At 30.7% G+C, this 20384-nt stretch overlaps 1 long non-coding RNA gene across 1 annotated transcript; it reads left to right on the top strand.

Annotated features, from left to right (window-relative positions):
- Nucleotides 1-13257: 13257 nt before the first annotated feature.
- On the top strand, nt 13258-15032 carry LOC126746945 (uncharacterized). Its single transcript, XR_007664046.1, has 3 exons — nt 13258-13812; nt 14668-14829; nt 14888-15032. It is a non-coding gene; the product is annotated as an uncharacterized LOC126746945 (long non-coding RNA).
- The last annotated feature ends 5352 nt before the right edge of the window (nt 15033-20384 follow it).

The raw sequence follows: 20384 nt of genomic DNA, 5'->3' as shown, positions 1-20384 counted from the left end.
TTAAAACGTAGATATTTTTACAAGATGGATATTTACAGGAAAATTTTAATCTATTTTTTGATTGTTAAAAAGATAATGAGAGGCCAGACATTTTGTTTATTACAATATTTATTTATAATGATGAATTTAAAAATTAAATATTTGAAAGGTTGGTTGAAATTAATTGAGTTTGAGTTTATTATAGACAAAAAATTGACAATACAAAAAGATAACAGTAATAAATAAAATCACATTTTCTTACCGAAAAACCTGGAAAGTTGCTGCAAATTAATTAAAACGTTACCCATAATATTAAAAGAGACATTTTTTAGGAAAAAAGTAATAAATTTAAAACAACATTATTTAAACAAACCTAACCCACGCTTACGACATACATAGAAAGAGAAACCGATATTACCGATATGACATGACAAATGATGTTCCGTCAACAACGTCAGCAACGTCATTTCTCTCAGCTCTCGGTAAATTTTGCCAAGCAAGATGGCCGACATACGATTCCCACCTGCCCCATACAAGTTTCATACCGGTGCCCCAGATGCGTCGCGGAACTGCTTAAGTAGTAGACCAAAAGACGTCTGGGCGCAAGACCGGAGATTGAGGAACTTCGCTCGTTACTTAATGGGTTTAGCCGCTATGGGCCCAACCAAAACCCATACAAAGATCACTCATAAGCAAACCATAAAGTGCCTAGTAGAAAGTACAAATACGGGCCAAATCGTAATAATTCGACACGCGGCGCCACTGGTGTCCGCTTTAGTAAACCGGTTGACCAACTCAATTGCCGTGAAATCTTCTCCATGCACAGCATATTGTAAACAATAACAAAGAATTAAAATGATGATAATACTGATAGTGGTTCAATGAAAAATATTGGCGAATTCCATTAAGAGCCCTGACTACCTATCACCATATTGAGAAATAGAATTTGCAAATTGCGGCGGAGATATTTAATGGAATTTAATAAAATTTGGTATGTGCTTAAAGAAGCCAATAAGGAGTGGTGCTAAGTCATTTTTTGTTTAAATATATAAAAAAAATGCAAAAAATTGAAAATTATAATAAAATTTAAAAAATAATCACTTTCCACCATTTTGCATAACATTAATATTAATGTTTCCCAATATGCATTTTTTGATTTTTGCCATGTATGCGATACCATAACGATATTATCGAAAATTTACCATTTCGGGCGAAATTAGAGGAAAGCGCTACTAAAATTGATACTTTGGCAGCGCTGTCGAGATCGGGCCGCGTGCCCGTCGTCTAACAGTAGGTGGATTTACCTATAATTTTTTTCCGGATTTCTGAAGGAATTTTATTTATTTGGAGTCGGTAAATTAGTGTTGAGCGTAAAATTACTGTTGTGCTCTGTGCTGTCATTGTTTATATTTTTAGTCTAAATTAGTCCGAGTGTTTTTTAAAAAGATGGGTCGTGCCGTAAAGACTATGAAGGAGAGTAATAGAAAAAAAATTTTTACATTACAATTATTATTTTGAATTAGGTACAGTAGTTTATATAACCTGATGTGTAAAATATTTTTTAGTAAACATTATTTTAGGATGTACACGATAGATTATAGTAGATTTTAAAAAATAATTAATTCTTTTAATTATTATTAGAAATAATGTATACAAATTTGCCAAAAAAAACAAATAAAAAATTAGCTTTTTTTATGCGATTTTTTACTTTATTATTGTTTTACGATGAAGGGTAATAAAAAGATTAGCAAAATAGCAGTCAATGGTTTAAGTATTATTTTATAGATAAAAAATTATTTAAGGAATAGTACAGGGTGTCAGTTAAAAGCAACTACATGATAATTTCGGAACCGGTAAGAGGTACGATTTTGGTTAAATATGGGAAAAAAGTTTCGCTACTTAAAGCTTCATAAAATACTGTATCAAAATTAAAAATATCTACATCTACATCACGGGATATCAAAATATCGGACAAAAACTGAAGATTGTGTTTTTCTAAAATGTCAAATATTGGTGCAATTTTTCAAATGATTTGATTAAAATTTGGTAGGTAATTGTGTTTTATTGACTACAGCCAATCAAATATGGCGTCATTCATTTTTTTCTAGCTCTTCTAGTTTTGCGACAAACATAGCCATCACCTTTGTTATTTCTTATGGTCGCCATATTGGATTTTTACAAATTTTAAAATTGTCATTTTAATTTCCTCTTCAATAATGCACTAATAAAGGAGTAAACACCGTCCATCAATTACAACTTGTTATAATGTTATAATTATAGACGGTGACCTAAATTAAGATTCTATACCGTTCTTATGGGAAGTAGAAACTATCCGAACTGCCCGTTTCTACCCGAACTGCTTAGTCGATATGCAAGTTTAAAACATTAAAAAAGATTATAGAGTTAATATTAAAATTATAGTTTTTATACAATTATAGGACTATAGGTACCGATTATTGACATTAAAAATATTTAATAATTATTTTAATTACAAATATTTTAGTAAAAAAGGCAAGAACAAAGAGTTTTTGTCTGAAAATATGCTAAGCTTGGATGATCATATCATGACAGAATGGTAAAACAAAATAACATTTGAATTTACTACATACATATTTTTATGTTATATTTTTAGCCTTGAAAATGTTGAAGGTTCTTCAAATGGCGCAATGGATTTTACTCCAGGTCCCTCTTTAACTGTAAACAAAATAAAACAACAATCCACTATAAGGTAACTATTTATTTAATTTATTTAAAAAATTATATTTTTCATTTTCTAGCGATTCCAGTGAAAATGAACAAGAAGAAGGATAGTATGTCTTTTAATAAAACGTAATATCATAAATTTATAAATGTCAAAAAAATGTATAGGTTTAGGTATATAAAACCAAAATTTAATCTAAACAATAATAACATTTTAGTTACATCGAAACTCAGCAAGAAGAACTAGGAGGGCGAAGGATCTTTGATATTTCTCATTTCTTTAGCTGATATGGAAATATTTAAAGAAATAAGGCATGGTTTACACAGCGAATTATTTTAAAATGCAAAATGTGTCTTTGTGTAAGACATATTTGTAATGAAAACACAGCAAAATCTCTTAATTCAGCTGTTGTGTTAGGATCCATTTCCACAGGAATAGGCTACAGTCAAATAAATGAGTTAGCTGCTGCTTTAAATATGCCTCTGATGTCGCCAAAAACGTTTAATGCCTACCATGAATCTGTGGCTGATATTATCAGAGAATCTTTGGAGAAGTGTATAGAAGAAGCTGTAGCTGAAGAAACTAAGTTAGCAAGGAAAGAAGGTGATATACGGTGACGGATGGCGCTTGGGGAAAGCGTTCCTATAATATTAATTATAATTCCATGTCGGGTGTTGTAAGTATTATACGTATTATGCAGAATTAATACAGAAAACTTTTTTTTCTGAATTTATCCAGTTTTGCATCTATCTATACCTAAGTCAAATAGTAATTATATAATAATATTTATATATTCTTTTATTATATATACCCAATATACTCGCACTCGCAAAAGTGTTAAATGTTATTTTGTTGGGTGCATATTATAGAATTTTTTAATTAATAAAACTTTTTGTAATTAAAATATTTATGGAAGCTAATATTTGACTGTTTTATGCCCCGTTTTAGGCGTGCATAATAGGTTACAGAACTGGCCGGATACTATTTCTCGGTATTCGAAACAAGTATTGCTCCTTGTGTACTTGGTATGAAACTAAAGACAAAGATGTTCCCATACACAACTGTTATAAAAATTGGAGTGGAACTTCGACGTCAATGGAAACAGATATAATAGCTGAAGCATTTAGGAGGAGCATTGAACTACATAATTTAAAATACACAAGAATGGTTGGTGATGGTGACTCTTTATGGACACGAATTGGTGCAAAAAGTGGAATGCAAAAACCACTTATTGCGAAATTTTGCCAAGAAAATTCTAGAAATATGTAGTATGAATTATTGAATGAGTTTAAGTTTTTATTTATTATTGCCTTACTTTTAATTTTAGATAAAAATCGAAGCAATTCTAAAAACCTACCAGTTCCTTTAGTTTTACGAAAGGAGATATTAGGTAAATTTATGCGATTAAGAGAAGCAATTACAAAAGCTACCACCTACCGCATAAACCAAAACAATATCGATGATGTAAAAATTAGGCTATTGAGAGGAGACATTGCAAACGCTCCAAGCCATGTATTTGGTGAACATGCTAAATGTAAGGAACTTAATTATTTTAAATGCGAAAGCAAAAGCCTCAATGAAAAAAATTTAATTCCGTCTATGAAGGAGTGTGGAATATATGAAGATATATTTATTGCACTTCAGAGGCTAATTGACAATGCTAGCAGTCTCATTTTTAATATGGACAACAACCTAGCAGAACACTATAATAGTATTGTTTGTAAGTTTGTCGGAGGGAAGCGAGTAAAATATTCACTAAGAGGCTCTTATGAAACTAGATGCAAGGCTGCAGCTTTATCAGTGAGTGCCAAAGGCGATTACTATAGGATTATAAGTAAAACCGCTAGTGGTAAAAGTCTAACGCACTTCACTAAAAAATATTCACTAAAATGTAAAAAACGATTGGAGCAATATAAAACGAGAAGAAAGCTATTCATTAAAAAAACGGTAAAAAAGAAAAGTGATGCAGTTCCAGATATGGATTATGGGCCTTATGCTAACTATATTCCATTGGAAATTGATAGTGATGTTTATGTAAGCAAAGCTAAGGCCTTTCTTGAAAAACTAAAAAAAACCCCGGAAGAAGTTCAACAAATAGAAAAAAATACAATTGGACAATCAGCTAACCCGAAGTGGGTACAAGAACGATCTCTGCGGATAACTTCCTCGAATTTTGGTAGCATTTGTAAAATGCGCCCTCAAACATCACGGATTAATCCATAAAAAACCTATTATATGGAAATTTTCATGGAAATAAAGCTACACGATATGGAAACGAGAGCGAAGCTCATGCCATTGCAGAATTTGAGGCTAAATTCTGGGTCAAAGTGTCTCAGTGTGGTTTTTATGTAGGAAAAGAACATTATTATTTAGGAGCCAGCCCTGATGGGTTTATAAAAAACGAAAATGCTCTAGTTGAAATAAAATGCCCTTATATAATTTCCAAAATTAGTCCAATACAGGGTATTGAGGAGAAAAAAATTAAATTTGCTCATCTTATTGAAAATCAGTTACATCTAAACCGAAATCATAACTACTATTATCAAATCCAGGGCCAACTAGCATTAACTAATAAAGAACTGTGCTATTTTGTTGTGTGGAGTCCCTATGGAATATTCGTCGAAAAGGTAATTTCCCGTAACTTTTTAGCTTCAGTAAAGCTTTGATAAAAAAAATTAGGTAATTTGTTAAATACTATCATTTTACATTAAAATTATAGTATTTACCAAAAAATGCTCTTTATTTCTTTATTTATTTTTATTTTTAGATTTTGTACAATGCAGAATTCTGGAACGAAAAAATGTTACCCAAATTAAAACTATTTTACGAAAACTCTATTTTGCCAGAACTTGTTGATCCTTTGCATCCAAAAGGATTACCGATTCATGATAAAATAGTCACCAAGAAATCTCTGATCGGTCCATCCTAATAAATTACTTTATTAAATAAATATTTGTAAAAAATGAATTGTGCTTTTATTTCTCTACTTTCGACTCTTTCGACCCTATTTTTATTTACTGCCTATGTTATGTGCCTGTAATCTAAATGCAATTTTAAATTATTCTAATTATTGTTTTTCGTATTATTATTCTAACATTTATCTCGATCTTTCATATTAATTTAAAAAAATATTTTAATTTAAGTAAAACTAATTTTTGAGTTAATAAATTCCCATCTTTGAATTGCCGAATTATTATTTCCACTAAACCTAGAAAAGAACCTAATTATTATTTTTACTAGACGGTTTTTAAATAGCTGCTCCTAATAATTAATGAAAAAAATTCATATTTATTTAATCAATTTCAAATTATTTTTTTCGCGTAGGTTGTATATTCGTACTTGTTTTACGCGGAATTTCTTACTAATATCTTAAAATATTTACAGCGTAAATTTTAAGTAAATACGTATATAATATATACCTTATAGAGTGATTATTTAATAAAAAATCAAAATTGTAAATAAAACACAATAAAAATTAAGACCAGTTGACTAACGTCCGCAGAAACCGAGATTCGATGTGCTGCCGCACGATGAATCGCATAAAAACAGCGGCGACGTTGCAACTGCCCGTAAAACCCGCGCCCGACTCAAAAATATCACCGGGCTTCAAAACTGATTTGATCACGTGGTGGAGCGCGCTCTTAAGAGTCGAGGGCAATTGTAATTATGGTGGGTGTCACAGTAAGCAGTCTCGTACTCATAAAGTTTGGAAAGAAAATTTTAGAACAAAGTCATTTTTAAATATGTTAACTCCAGATTCTCCATATCCCGTCTAAAGCGTAATTAATCCTGTAACAAGGATTAAATAGAGGTATTAATCATGTCGCTAGGTATTATACAGGGTAAGCTGTGTTAACAAATGTGAACCCCTTTTTGAGCCTTTTTTTGACAGTTTTTTTCTATTTTTCTTAATAACTCTTTAATGGCAGCACCTAGAGATTTCAAACTTTCAGCGTTTTAAGAACTTTTCAAGAGCTATTTTTCGACATAGTCTACAACCTTCTACATAGAGTAGTTTTTGCTCTCCACCTTTTTTTAACTTTGACGCTTAATACCGGCATGCCTATGATACCTACGAAAACCATTTTTTTCTGAAACCACCGGACACTATCTGGCTATAATCCACTAAAAACCGTTTTTCTTCAAATGTTACCGTTTTTCCGCAACGCGCTGTTATTTAAGAAAAACCCCAAAAAAAAAGCCGTTCCAACCAGTCATACCCTGGAGACACAGGGAGTCAGCCACGAACTTAAAAATATACCTGGACTGCTAATGCATGTGGCCGCGATACCCAAAAATGACCACTGCATGGTGGCCGCCATTTTTATAGTGGTTGTGTCCTTTTGATGTTGGTCACTCTGAAAATGTTTTGTGTTGCCAACAAAAAATATATTAAATAACGGTAATGAAGTTGACATTTGACGTGTGAGTATAGCGGATTGCCTAGTTTTTGAGGATTTATAAACGACGCTTGGGTATATCGTCTTGAACAGGCGATGTATCTTTCTCCTTATTTAATACGTGAATAATGTATCACCATCTTTATTTAAAGGTCCGGTTCAGTTTCTCAAAACCGAATTATTGTGAATTGTCCGTCTGTGTTGTTTATAATAGAATAATATATTGAGTTTGTTGACAGAATAATATATTTTTTCTATTACAAACATTACTCATAAAACTATTACTCATAAAATCATCTATATTTTGATTCTTATATATGGTTGTACCTATTAATGTGGATGTGGAAACACTGTACACGAAAGGAAAGTAAAACTTGTAATAGTAAAAATAGAAAGAAAATGAGTATTTTTAACTGAATTTGTTAAGTGAATACAAGCAAAAATTTAAATGAATATCATGTTTTTCATGGTACTAGGATTTATAAAATTCAAGAAAACCAGAATGATAAAACAAATATTTTAAAGTGCACGCATCTATTCCAAGTTGATTGAAACTTTGTCTCATTTTAGGTGAGGGTTACTTTCTTTCATAAATTTTAACGAAATTCTTAAAGAAGTACCTACCAGAAAAATCACAGATCTAACGCAACTATCTTAAATTCTTACCTATATGTAACTTTCTATTTTGTATTTTTGTAAACATAACCTCTCAAAAACTTTAATTGTTTTGTTTCCCTACAGTTGGCACAATTAAAATTTGTCAGAGTGACCAACATCGAAAGGACACAATCACGCAAAATGGCGGCCCCCTAGTAGTGGTCATTTACTTTTCATTGAATTGGCAGTCCAGGTATATTATTAAGTTCGTGGAGTCAGCTCATGGTACAATAAAGTTAGCGGTCCAGTACCCAATGTAAAAGTATACGGACGACGTCACTATCGAGTCACACATGGCCAGATGACGTAATCGCGGGGTTTTTGGTATCGCGGCGGCAAATTCGGCCCATTTGCGTTACGAGTTAGAGTAGGAAAAGCGGTTTTAGAGAAGGATGGAGGATGTCTGGCAACAAATTATAAACGCGTCGTGTTCGTCTCGTGACATCATGAGTTATTTTATTAATGAATTATTAACATTATAGGGAACAATTTTAAACGGTTTTTTAATAAATTCCTAGGATAAATAAAATGAATATAAATATTAATAAATATATATTTGAAATATACAGAGAGTATTGATATTATGGAACATTTATGAGGATAATAATAGTATAGAAATAGAATAATAAGGTTGAGGGCATAAATAAGGAAAATATTATTTATAATAAAAGTAATATTAATCTACAGGATGTTTCAAGTTTTTAGTGCTTTCATAAGGAAAATATTATTTATAATTATAGTAATCGTATTATACAGGGTGTTTTAAGGTTTAACGACATTTACAAGAAAGATAATATTCATAACAATAGTAATAGCAGCATAAAGGTCAGGACAAAGTATAAATATATGGAAAAAAAATAGCAGTAATAATATTTTAATTTAGTTAGGGTTCTTTTAGTGGGGGTTTCTAAATTGGTAATAAATTTATATTAATAGTTTACCAATTTATAGAAAAAAAGACATTGATTGATTGTGTCAAAAAAAGGTGTTTTTTTTCTATATTACTGATATCACAGCTTTTATAGCTTCTATTCAGTAAGTTGATAAATTCTTTTATTCGTTTTTTTCCTTTAAACTTTTTTTTATTTCTGTTATAATTGCCTTTTAAAATAAAAATACAAATAAAAAACAGGAAACAAACCCCCTTTTCCTTTCCTAATACATTGCTTCTTATGGGACCTGATCTTTCTCTTTAAATTGTGGCACTCGTATGAATCGTGGAAAAATTTATCATGAAGCTTTTTTACTACTTTTTAAATCGTCTTTAAGCAGGAAAAAGAAATTTTGAATTCGGAGCATATTTTGAAAAAATTCTCATTTTGACCCGGATTTTGTTCGAAAATCGAAAAATGCAAAGAAATAGGTTTTCCGTTCATTTTAGAGTCAAATCGGTAATAATCTTTTTTAAAGGTACTCTGAAGTAGTACAGGATAGAAAAATAAAAAATTTTAAATTTTCCATAGGGCTCTTGATAATTTGATATTTATGTTTAATAGATTTTTCCAATTTTCTCCGATTCCATAATAGCTACAACCGACTCGTTTTGACAGACGGATACCTCTTAATATTCCCAAGAACTTTTATTTGATACAAAAAGTTGTCAGAGTTACAGTTAATTTAGAAAAAAATACAAATCATTTTTTCGAAATTTTTCGTGGGCAGTCAGCATTTATTCCTGGTGGCTTATCATTCAACCATCTATAAAAGCACATGTGATCTAAAGTTTAATTGTTTGCCAGGACCAATGCCGGAGACACTATGATCATCATTTATAGTCAAGTTCATATTTTCATTCAAGATGCCAGCGATTAAATAAAGGATGCATATGATGTCAATGCCAAAAATCTGATATACAACAACGGTGACTTGGTTTGGCTTTATGATTCTAAGAGACGAAAGGATCTGTCACCGAAACTTCAAACATCCTAGGATGGACCTTACAATGTTTTGGAAGTCATTTACGATATCCTTAACAGAATTCAAAAGTCATCATAGATAAAGCTTTCACTTTATCCAACTGACTGCTTATTATAGGAACCACAAAGACGGCAAATCCAGCCAGAGCCGGATTTGACATGATGGCAAAAACAGTCGGTACGGCGTAACCTGTGAAGTGTAGAAAGACCTGTTTACTGCTTTTGGTTTAGGATTTGTAAATGTGTGGAGAAATAGCCCAGGTTTTTTGCAGATAGTTCGGAAAAATTGAAAAGCTGCGTCAGTCTTGCCTCTTAATCGGGCAAACACTCAAGATAACTGATGCAGAGACTGGTAGAAAAATGTTCTTCCTGGTTACGAAACAGAGGTCACATCAGAAGCCAACTTTTGCGGATATTCGAACTGCTTTGTGTTCTCTAAAGGACGAGATGCTTGCCGAGGAACTGAGAAGCGTTGTCCCGGCCAATCTGGTAGTACTAAGATTCCTTTAGCTTTATCATTCTTAATTTTCTTTAAAACCTTTGTAATAAGCGAAAATGGAGGAAAAGCGTAAAAGGACAGATCTTCCAAAGAAATAGTAAACGCATCTATTAAGAGCGCATCTGGGTCAGGCTTCCATGACACAAATTGATAACACTTGTCGCGCCACTGAGCTGTTTTAATAGTCCAGCAAGACATGTGTCGCCGCTGGCTTGATCCGATAGAATCTGTTTTTAGTTTTGTTTTGTCAGTCGGGCACTAGTAGTCGTCGTTTTAAAGGAGCAAAATGTTTTCGTGCTCAATTCTTAGAAATAAATAAATAATAAAAATAAGTAAATTTCATTATAACCAAATTAGATGTTAATACGAGAAATAGTGCAAAAAACCAAACGGTGTTTACCGTTACATATGGTCCTTCAGAACGGATAATTATTGGAGCAGTTTACAAGAAAAATTAAGGAAAAATACGCTGTGGCGATGCCAATAATCATGGCTGGTGGATTGGCAAAATATTGATAGTGAAATGGAATATTTTGGGCTGAATTGAGAGTCAAAGGTGGAAGTATTGGACGGAAATTCGGAATTAAATCTAAATAATAATAATATAATAAGTGGCCGGGTAGGTAGTATCCTTTGAAGTAATAAAAAATAACTAGTATTAATTAGGTTGTTAAGCAAATCAGTAGTCATTCATACCTTATAAATAGAGAAGTGATATTTTGCTCGTCCTTTATAAAAAAAAATAATAATAATCTTAACATTTATGTGTAATAAAATAAGTAGGTATTGAGTACGAATTTTGGGTTATAAATTAAAAAAGAAAAGGGTTATTAGTCAAGTAATTGCATTAAGATATTAATAATGGCGACTCAAAAAGAAAAACAGGAAACATTTAAAAGACTACAGAGTAATAGAAAACAAATTTGTCTTCAATTAAATAGGTCTTTGGAATATGTTACAAATTGCGGCAGCTTGACTGAGAAAATAATTTTAAATGAAAGGCTTTCGAAATGTGAAACCTTATGGGACAAATTTAATTCTGTCCAAATAGAATTGGAATATTTTAATGAATCAGAGAGTGATGCTAGGTTAATTTTTGAAGAGAAATATTTTGAAACTATATGTAAGTTTAAGGATTTATTAAGGGAATCTCTGTCAATATCAAATACAACAATTGATTATCGTAATAATGTTAGTAATCAAAATTTGGTTAAATTACCTCCACTTGATTTACCGAGTTTTAGTGGTAGTTATGATTGCTGGTTGGGATTCTTTGATACTTTTATGGCTCTGATTCATTCAAATGGTACACTTACGAATGTACAAAATTTTTATTATTTAAGGTCTTGCCTGAAAGGTGATGCTGCTCGGGTAATTCACTCAATTGAAGTAAATGATTTGAATTATGAAGTTGCCTTTAATATTTTAAAAGAAAGATATCAAAAAAAAGAAATTTATTGTTCAAAGCCATATAAAAAGTTTATATGAATTGCCGGGGGTAGGAAAAAATGTACTAGCTGATCTGCGAAATCTTGCAGACAAACAAGAAGATCTAAATGAGTAAGTTAGGTAAAAAATATATGTAAGTATTTTCAAACAGATAATTCTTATATCACGTATTTCTAAATAGCTTTTTAATATTGGAATGATTTTAAAACAGTTTTTTTAACGAAAATACTAGATCAATAATGCATAGATGGTCTAATGAAGCATGTACAGGTTGTTTTCAAAGTTGAGTCATTTATTTTAAGGGGTGATTCGTCAGGTGGTTTTAAGAAAAAAAGTTCCTATAAACATACAGGTTTTACAGGTTCTACACAAAAGGTTTTGTATGTAATGCCCGACCATTTTATCTGCGCCTCCGAAAAAATTGAAGGAATCTGATTAATCGTTTAGCATAATTGTAATATTATTCCACAAACAAAACAAATATTTTTAAATTTATTAGAGTATGTATGTACCGGGTGTCTAAATAAGAAAGGACGCCGGCTGTATCTCGGAAACTATTCATCGCACAGCGCTGAAAAATAAATTTCTTAAGAAAAGTGGCCAAAAAAGATGGCTGGAAAATATTTACAAGTTCCTAAGACTACCAGAAGAGGGCGTAACTGCACAGTAATTTGAAAAAATTCAAATTTCCGACTAAATTAGCCAGTATTAGGTAGCATTTTAAAAACATCAGAATAATCTTCATTAATTTTGCCTTAATTTGGCTAAAGAATTTTCTTCATATCTCCAATGAGAAGGGTGGGGGAAGATCATAAATAATGCAACAAAATATGCACCTGTCTATGTCACTTTGTTTTCAGTGAAGTCGTCAGAGGGCGTTGTTTAACAGACCCAGTCTCTGTTGTTGTGTTGTTTCAGAGATTTTCTCTAAAAAGTTAAATGCAATGATATGATTTTTTTACTGTGGTTTCGAAGACTTAAAACATACTAACAAACCAGTGAAAACCGCGTTTCGATATCTCCATTTATTTTCGAGTAATTTTAAAATAACCTATTTTTCAAATTTTAAATATTATTAGCAATATTAGGGCGGTCTTTGTGACAGAATATTATCAAAAATATTATTTGAAAGCTCATAATCATATTTCCACTTGAAAATATAATTGGCAATCGAGAATCTCCGAATATGATTTATTAGAGCATTATTTATTAATTCTATTTGAATATTACTATTATATCAAGAAGCCTATGGAAATATAAACAGAAACAAAGGATTGGAAAATGTCATTTAAAGTTACTTAAATTGACAGTTGTCAGTTTTAAGTTATTTCTTATGTGTAAGTTTTTTTTTACTACAAATTAATAAGTTTCAAAATGAAAATTCCAAATGAAGTAGCCTATAATATGTAGTATAATAACTAGCAGTTTATTTCGAATGCAATCATAACTCAACGGTTGCCTCTCGAATTTATGCTATGCGGTATCCAGAACAGAGACATTATACGAAAAGGACATTTGCAAGATTAGCTACTCGGTTGCGAGAAAATAGCAGTATCCATTTACCTCTTAACAGAAGACGTCGCTCTGGACGATCTGAAGAAAATATTGTTAATGTGCTTGCTTATATTGGATTATACCCTCACATAGGAATAAGCTTAGAACATTGAAAGGCTAGAATTAGTAAACAACAACTTTGTTTGAGTCCAACATGTGCACAGGGGCAAGAGGGGTGTGTTGTTTACAAACATATTTGCCGATTCTCTGTTGTCAAGTCGACGCGAATTTCTAACGGAGGAAATTTTATGCTATATTTTAACAACCATTATAACGTTAATTTAACTTACTTGTGTTGTATTTTATAGGAAAATTTAAATTAAAAAATATAAATACTACAATTAACCTATTTTAAGAATAAATATAATATCCTTAAGCAAAAAAATAACAAAATTATTAACATTCTTATCCCTAAAACCGTTTCTAAAAAATTTGAAGCGACAACACCGGAACTTAAGCGCCTGAGCCATACGCATAGTGTCATCTGTCAAACGGCTTTTTGTTTATGTTCGAGATTCGTGTATTTTCTTTAATTTTTTGGTTTCAAAAGGAAAAAGGCCACATTTTAGTGTTTTTTTAAATTGCTAGGATGGCAAAAACTTGTGTCGTTTGTGCCGCATCATGATAAAAAGGTGATTCAAGCCGATCTTTTCACAAGTAAGTACCGATACTTTCATAACATCACATCATGGAGTAACCATCATCATAAACGTAGAATAGGGGATCTTATAGATATAAACCTAATAAAAACTTGAATGTGAAAGTGTGTGTAAAATACCAAAATATTTATATTTTTAAATCTAAATATATTTTTCAACATATTCATCTATCAATAGGCTATAAAGATTATAAACTAGAATTTTGTCCCTGGTTTTATTGCAGGATTTTATGTTTTTTTTGTTGTTTTGGCAGAAAGATGGCATAATACCCATATACCTATCTATATATAGTTATGTTTTTTAATATAGACATTAGGTAGATAGATGAAATTACTAATTTTTTATTGCCTTTAAAGAATTTTGAAATTTATTTAGATATTGATATCTATGTATAATTAATTTTGTCTTTCCCTAAAATTTGGTCGATAATTTTTTTTTGTTTTACCATATTGCAACTTATAATAATAATATATATATAGTAATTGGCACCACATATTAATTTATTACTGTAATTTTTTTTGCTTTTTGATTAAATATCAAATACTTATTATAAATTGCCTAATATATGCCCAAAGGGAACAATGGATTTCATTAATCGAAATCAACACAATTAAAAAGAATATATTTGTTCAGATCACATCCTTAGAAGTGATTTATTATATAAGGAAGATAATATTATCAGTAGCCAGACTTTATTAAAAAAATCAGCTCTACCTTAAAGGTAATTTTTTTTTAATATATTTTTCTAGTATAAAAAAATCGTCACAAAAAGTATTAGTGTTACTCATATAAGCTTTATTTATACCTAATACTTATTAAATTAGGTATGTGTGTAAAACTATTTTTTTACTAGGATTTCTGATGCACTGGTTAAAAACACAGCAGCCGATAATTCAGTTAATTTACCAAGTGATTTACCCTTCAAAGCTGCAAGGGTAGTTTTCCTGAAGAGTGCAAAAACTTCTTTAGCTTCCAAAATGGTATATAGTACAATCAGTGAAGCTAATATAGACAAGTATGGATAATTAAAATAAATTAATATTCTTGATACACCAAATTTTGTATAATTACAGATCTGATCACTCATCATCAACAATAACTGCATCTGAGATTAATAGTTACTGTCTAGGTCAACAATTACTATTTCCCATCCAATCCGTTTTTGTTTAACTGCTACACATTCCCTGACTCTGCCAAGGAAAAGGTAAAAATACACTCAAAATAGACATCATTATAGCAAATTTAAAAATTATTGTTCAATTCTTTCTCTAAGTACAAATAAGACTTTTATGCCATGTATCATCTTATTCTATATATCTAATTTAAAAGTGATATAGTATTTTATTGTGTTATATTTGTAATTAAATGCAATTAATCAAATGTATGATATTTCAAAGATTCTTTATAATAAAATACATTTTATTGATCAATTGGATTATCATAATACATTTTTTTAATTTTTTCTTTTTAATATTGGTAATACTATATTTTTATGTATATTACTCTAGGGTAAATTGAAAATGATATCCTGAGGACTTTTTAAAAGCTAAATCACTTATCACCAAATTATGGAAGATTGCAACAAACAAATTTGCGCCAAAGAAATTAAATTAGATGTCTCAAGTTATTATTAAAATACTTAAGAAATATTACATATATTACATATTTTATTTGACTTGTAAAAGTACTTGTTTGTATATTACTACTAATAAACTATCTAATCTAATCTATTGTACATAGTCTTTATTCTTAGGTAAGCTTTGTTTTTTAGTATAAATTAATCTGATATAATAATTGGTATTAGGTATTATATAGGTCACTGTTAAATGTCTCAAAACCATTGTACAGGCTAAATACTCATAATAAAAATCTTATAACCTATAAAAAACCTGCAACTCCTTCACAATTTGAACCTCCTTGTAGTTTTAACTCTTTCCGCTGAAGCAATACTGTCCCTTTGAAAAAGTCAGCATCATAGAAGTATATATTATGTGATTTAAAGTAAGTGATGTAAAACTGAGTTTTGTATAACATAATAATTATAATAAAATTTTGCAAAATGTTAAAAATTTGTGTCTTAAAACATGATTTATTAAGAAATCTATAATATTATATTAATAAAATATTTTATTTCCATAAAAATGCCTTGACAAAAATGCTGCCTTTTATTAGGACCTTTCTCTAACGAAGTCCGTTAAAAAAACACATAAATAGCTCATAAATGGTAATATTACTTATATTTAAACTCTATAATAATTAATAAAAATTTATCAGGTAAATATTTGTTGACGACGTCACTGGTAGAGAGTGCTTGTATCGGTGGCGTCAACAATGCGTTCGAGCGGCGTTGCGATGCCATTAACGTTTTCTCGTTGCTTCGTACTTTATTTTCATTTATTTAACGTATATTGACTTCGATATAGAGTATCTTATCAAATTTATTTTTAAAAAATGCTTGATATTTTATTAAAGGGGAGCAGTAGTATTGTTTTAAGTTTTCGGAAAAAACTGAAAACTTTTATGATATTAGAAAGTGATTTTTGCCATTTCTCTATAAGCATTTGGCATCATTGTATCAGAGATGTTGCAAGCAAACAAACCTGCCCATAGTTCCACGGCATGCTACTTCTAGCCTTTCAATGTTCTAAGGGAATAAGGCAAATTTCATTGGATTTGGGTTGGGTTGGGTTGGGTTGGGATTGGGTTTGGTTGGGATTACGAAATCAACTGTGCATAACATTTCAAGAGACCACAGGTTTGTTAAAAAGTTGATAATTAAATTGGACTATTACTAGAATCGAATATTGTGGCGTTAACTTTACAGTGTTACTATTTTGCCAAGAGTTTGCAGACGGTAGCTCAGAATTATTGGAGGCTTGGGATTGTTCGAAGGTTCACTTATGACTGGCTATTAAAAAATATAAACTTGATTATAACTATTAAATAAGAGGGCGCCACTTAGTTTTTTTTTTTATAAATGAAAGAAAACTAAGAAAAACACTTGGCATATAGGTTTCAATTAACAATTAAATGACCCTGGATAAAGTAGATTTAAAGAGGCAAAAAAAAATATATTTTTTTTTCAAATTATATTTACATCAAAGATAATATACACCTCATGTTCTAATCTGTTAAATGTTAATAATGTATTATGAATTAAAATATGAATAATGTTGATATGATTAAATAAAATAGGTTTGTCAAAAGTAACATTTAAATTATGATTAAGCTACTAGGTAGATTTCAGCACTTGAAAAATAAATTGCAATTATTAAAGTTTTTAGTAAATATTTGTATTACGCAGGGGAAAGTTCATGAACCTTTTTACCTAAGGCATATCAGCCTTAACCGAGTTATATCTACTTAACTACCAAAAAAGGTACTGAAAAATACTGAGCAAAGAATAACTAAAATTATAGATAAAAAATTGACATATTAAATTATGATGTTGATTAAATATTTGTAGCAATAAATTGATTTTAAAGATATATTAATAAAAATGTAAATAAGTGAGACAAATCTATGGTTAGTAATATTTAAATAAATGGAATAGACTGGCCTGTATATTCCTTCAAGAAATGAACGGCTGGCCTTCAAAATCGAGGCTGTGAATGTATGCCATTTGTAGCTTAGCTATCTGGACTGGGAATCTCTAATACTAGCTCTAACTCTGGCTCCAGCTCCACAGCTTACAGCTATTTCCCGGGGAAATCAAAATCCTGCAGCCATCAACAATTGAAGAAGAATAAAGAGGAAAACGGAAAAGTAAAACCCTAAAACAACGATTGCCATTGTATTCACTGTCGATAAAAATGAAGGGCGTTCAAAATGTGACACACTCACCTTGCTAAGTTTCATTATCTATCCATCAAAATCTCGGGCATCCTGCACCAGAATTATGAAATAAACAGTTCCCTAAAGGAACAAGATTAAGGACTATAAATTATAAACCATATTGGCCACTTCCTGCTTCACAAATTCCGGAAATAAAAACTGGCCTTTTATGTGCGCTTCTACCTGCGACACGGGAACAAGCAATAACACCTCTAAAAAAGGACAAAGCGCTCCAAAAAATTTTGCTCGTGACGTCACACGTTTGGGCCATGCACTTCAGGCTGATTTTCGCGTGAATTCAGCTGTTGACGCTGCCGTTGTTCGTCCACGGAAGGCTGCCTGCAACGCTTCCAGACTTTGCAGATTGCCGTGAACGTTAGGATGATGTATTACTATCTTAAAATAATTAAATCTATATCTTTAACTGCTCTTACTTTACAATTTAGTTAAAAAAAAAGAGTGCATTCTTATTTCTCTTTTTATAATTTAAATTTCCATTTTTTCAAATTTTATCATTTATCTAATACCTTGTTACTTGCCAATAGGAGTTCTTTCTATATAAATCTGACAACGGCGCATCTACTAGTTGTGCCACCTGATGAAACGAGAGGTTAGGTTGTTTATATTTATGTTCTGTGGTTGCCGGTATTTCTGACGGGATCCGCAGTAAATATTAGCTCATTTTTGTGTTTTTTTCTAATATCGGAACTGTTTATTTCCGCGAAACCTGTATGTTATATTTATGTAAACTCTTCGCGTACTTTTAAATCGCAAAATCGTAATTTCGGACTAGAAAAATCCTCGGAAAAACCGGTTCTCGGTCGCGGTTTTATTTGTTTATATCAAACTTTAATACTTTAGTTCGTGTTTAATTTAATGTTTTTCTCCTAATTCACCTTGTAGTTAATACCAGAGTGTAAATATGCCTCAAAAGTGTTGTGTTCCGGGTTGTAACAGAAACTATAAAAACGGACCTAAAGTGCATGTCTTCGGTTTTCCTAATGATATACCTAAATCTAAGGGGAAAATGGGTAAAAGCCATACACAGAGATGACTTTGAGCCCACAAACATCAAAGTATGTGAAGCTTATTTTCCTGAAGGTAGTATAATAAAGAGTACTTTATTATACATTTTATTATACATATTAAGTTCAAGATTCCAACACAGGTAAAATTTTTACAATAGAATTACTAAAACCACGGTTGAAACTTTTGAAACTTTTTTATATAGCGAGCCAGTTTGTGTTTTAATATCAAAATTTAAAACTCCATATACGTCCCATAGTTTAGATGATTTATATGCAATACTTGAAGCAATAGACCTTACTATTATTACCCTGTCTTTAGAGGAAAATGTTACCAATAATGACAACCCCGACTGTGAGTTAAATCCAAATACTGCTACTGAGACTGCTACCAATACCCTTGGCAATACTATTCTCGATCATGTCAAACCATCAACTGACATAAATAAAATGAAATGTGTGTTCGATTTACAACTGCAAAGGAAAGGTACAGATTGATATTCAAGTAGTACAATAGTTTTGACTTCACTGAAAAAAATGGGGGGAAATATACCAAATAAATTTATTATTAATTACCAATTGTATTCTGTAGAAGCCCAAACTTTAGTAATTTTTTAAAGAATATTGAACTTTACTTTGTAAAACATACAAAATACAAAATATCATTTGTAAAATTTATTTTGCATGTAATTTTTACAATATACAAAGTAATATTTTAGTTTACACGGTAAAAATACTTAAACAAAACGGAAAAATACATATATTTTGTAAAATTACATAATTCGCTACGTAAATTAACAGACGCCACCAAATACGCCATACGTATACTCAGCTTATTTAGGCTAATTCGGCGTTTGCCGTTTGCTTAGTCACACTCGCACCAAAATTATTAAGGGAGCGTAAGCTCAGGCTCCTATGGGATAAAGTATTGCGTATTAGTGCATTGGTTAAGTGAATTTTGTCTATCTTGTTTGAGTTTTTGTGATAATACAGGTAAGTAAATATTATAATCATGTTTTTATGTAGTATTTGCTCGATTAAGATTAAATTCATTAATATTCAAAAATATAATAAGCATTTGTATATACACCGAAATCTTAATGGATTATTCCGAGATAAGGAAATTTCCTAATAATATTTCTACAATCAGGGAAACTAAAGAAGAATGGCCATTACTATTTTCATCACCATCTCTTTTTTGGCATTTTTAAGAATTAACAGGTACTGATATTCCTACTCAATAAAATAAATGAGAAAGCTGACAAAATCACAAAGTGCCTTAAACTCCCCACAGACGATGATTTAGAAGAAAATGTATCAATAGAACAGCAACTAATTAAAAATTTAATACAGCACTTCAAGGAAGATATTGAATTTTTGATATCTCAAACAGAGGCAAGTGACATTTTTTATAAATAAAAAAAAACTAAAAACTTTACGACTTGAACCTTAATTACAACTGTAATATTATTTTTTATTTTAAACATATTTTTTTTATTCTAGGTCCAAATAAATTTAAACGACAACGATGTTATCCCGACAATTTGCCACTAACGCCTATAATTTTAAAGCAAGGTAAATAATTTATGCCTTAGAAGTATCAAACAATAACATATATTTATCTTATTATTTTAGAAAACAAAAATTGCTTTTATGTTTTGGTTGAACGTCAAATAATACAGGCAGATGGCTACACCACTTTTCTGGAGGC

The sequence above is a fragment of the Anthonomus grandis genome, chromosome 18 (genome assembly GCF_022605725.1).
Source record: "Anthonomus grandis grandis chromosome 18, icAntGran1.3, whole genome shotgun sequence".
Taxonomy (NCBI): Eukaryota; Metazoa; Arthropoda; class Insecta; order Coleoptera; family Curculionidae; genus Anthonomus; species Anthonomus grandis.
The sequence above is the reverse complement of the archived record's forward strand: the minus strand, read 5'-3'. Positions and strand labels throughout refer to the sequence as shown.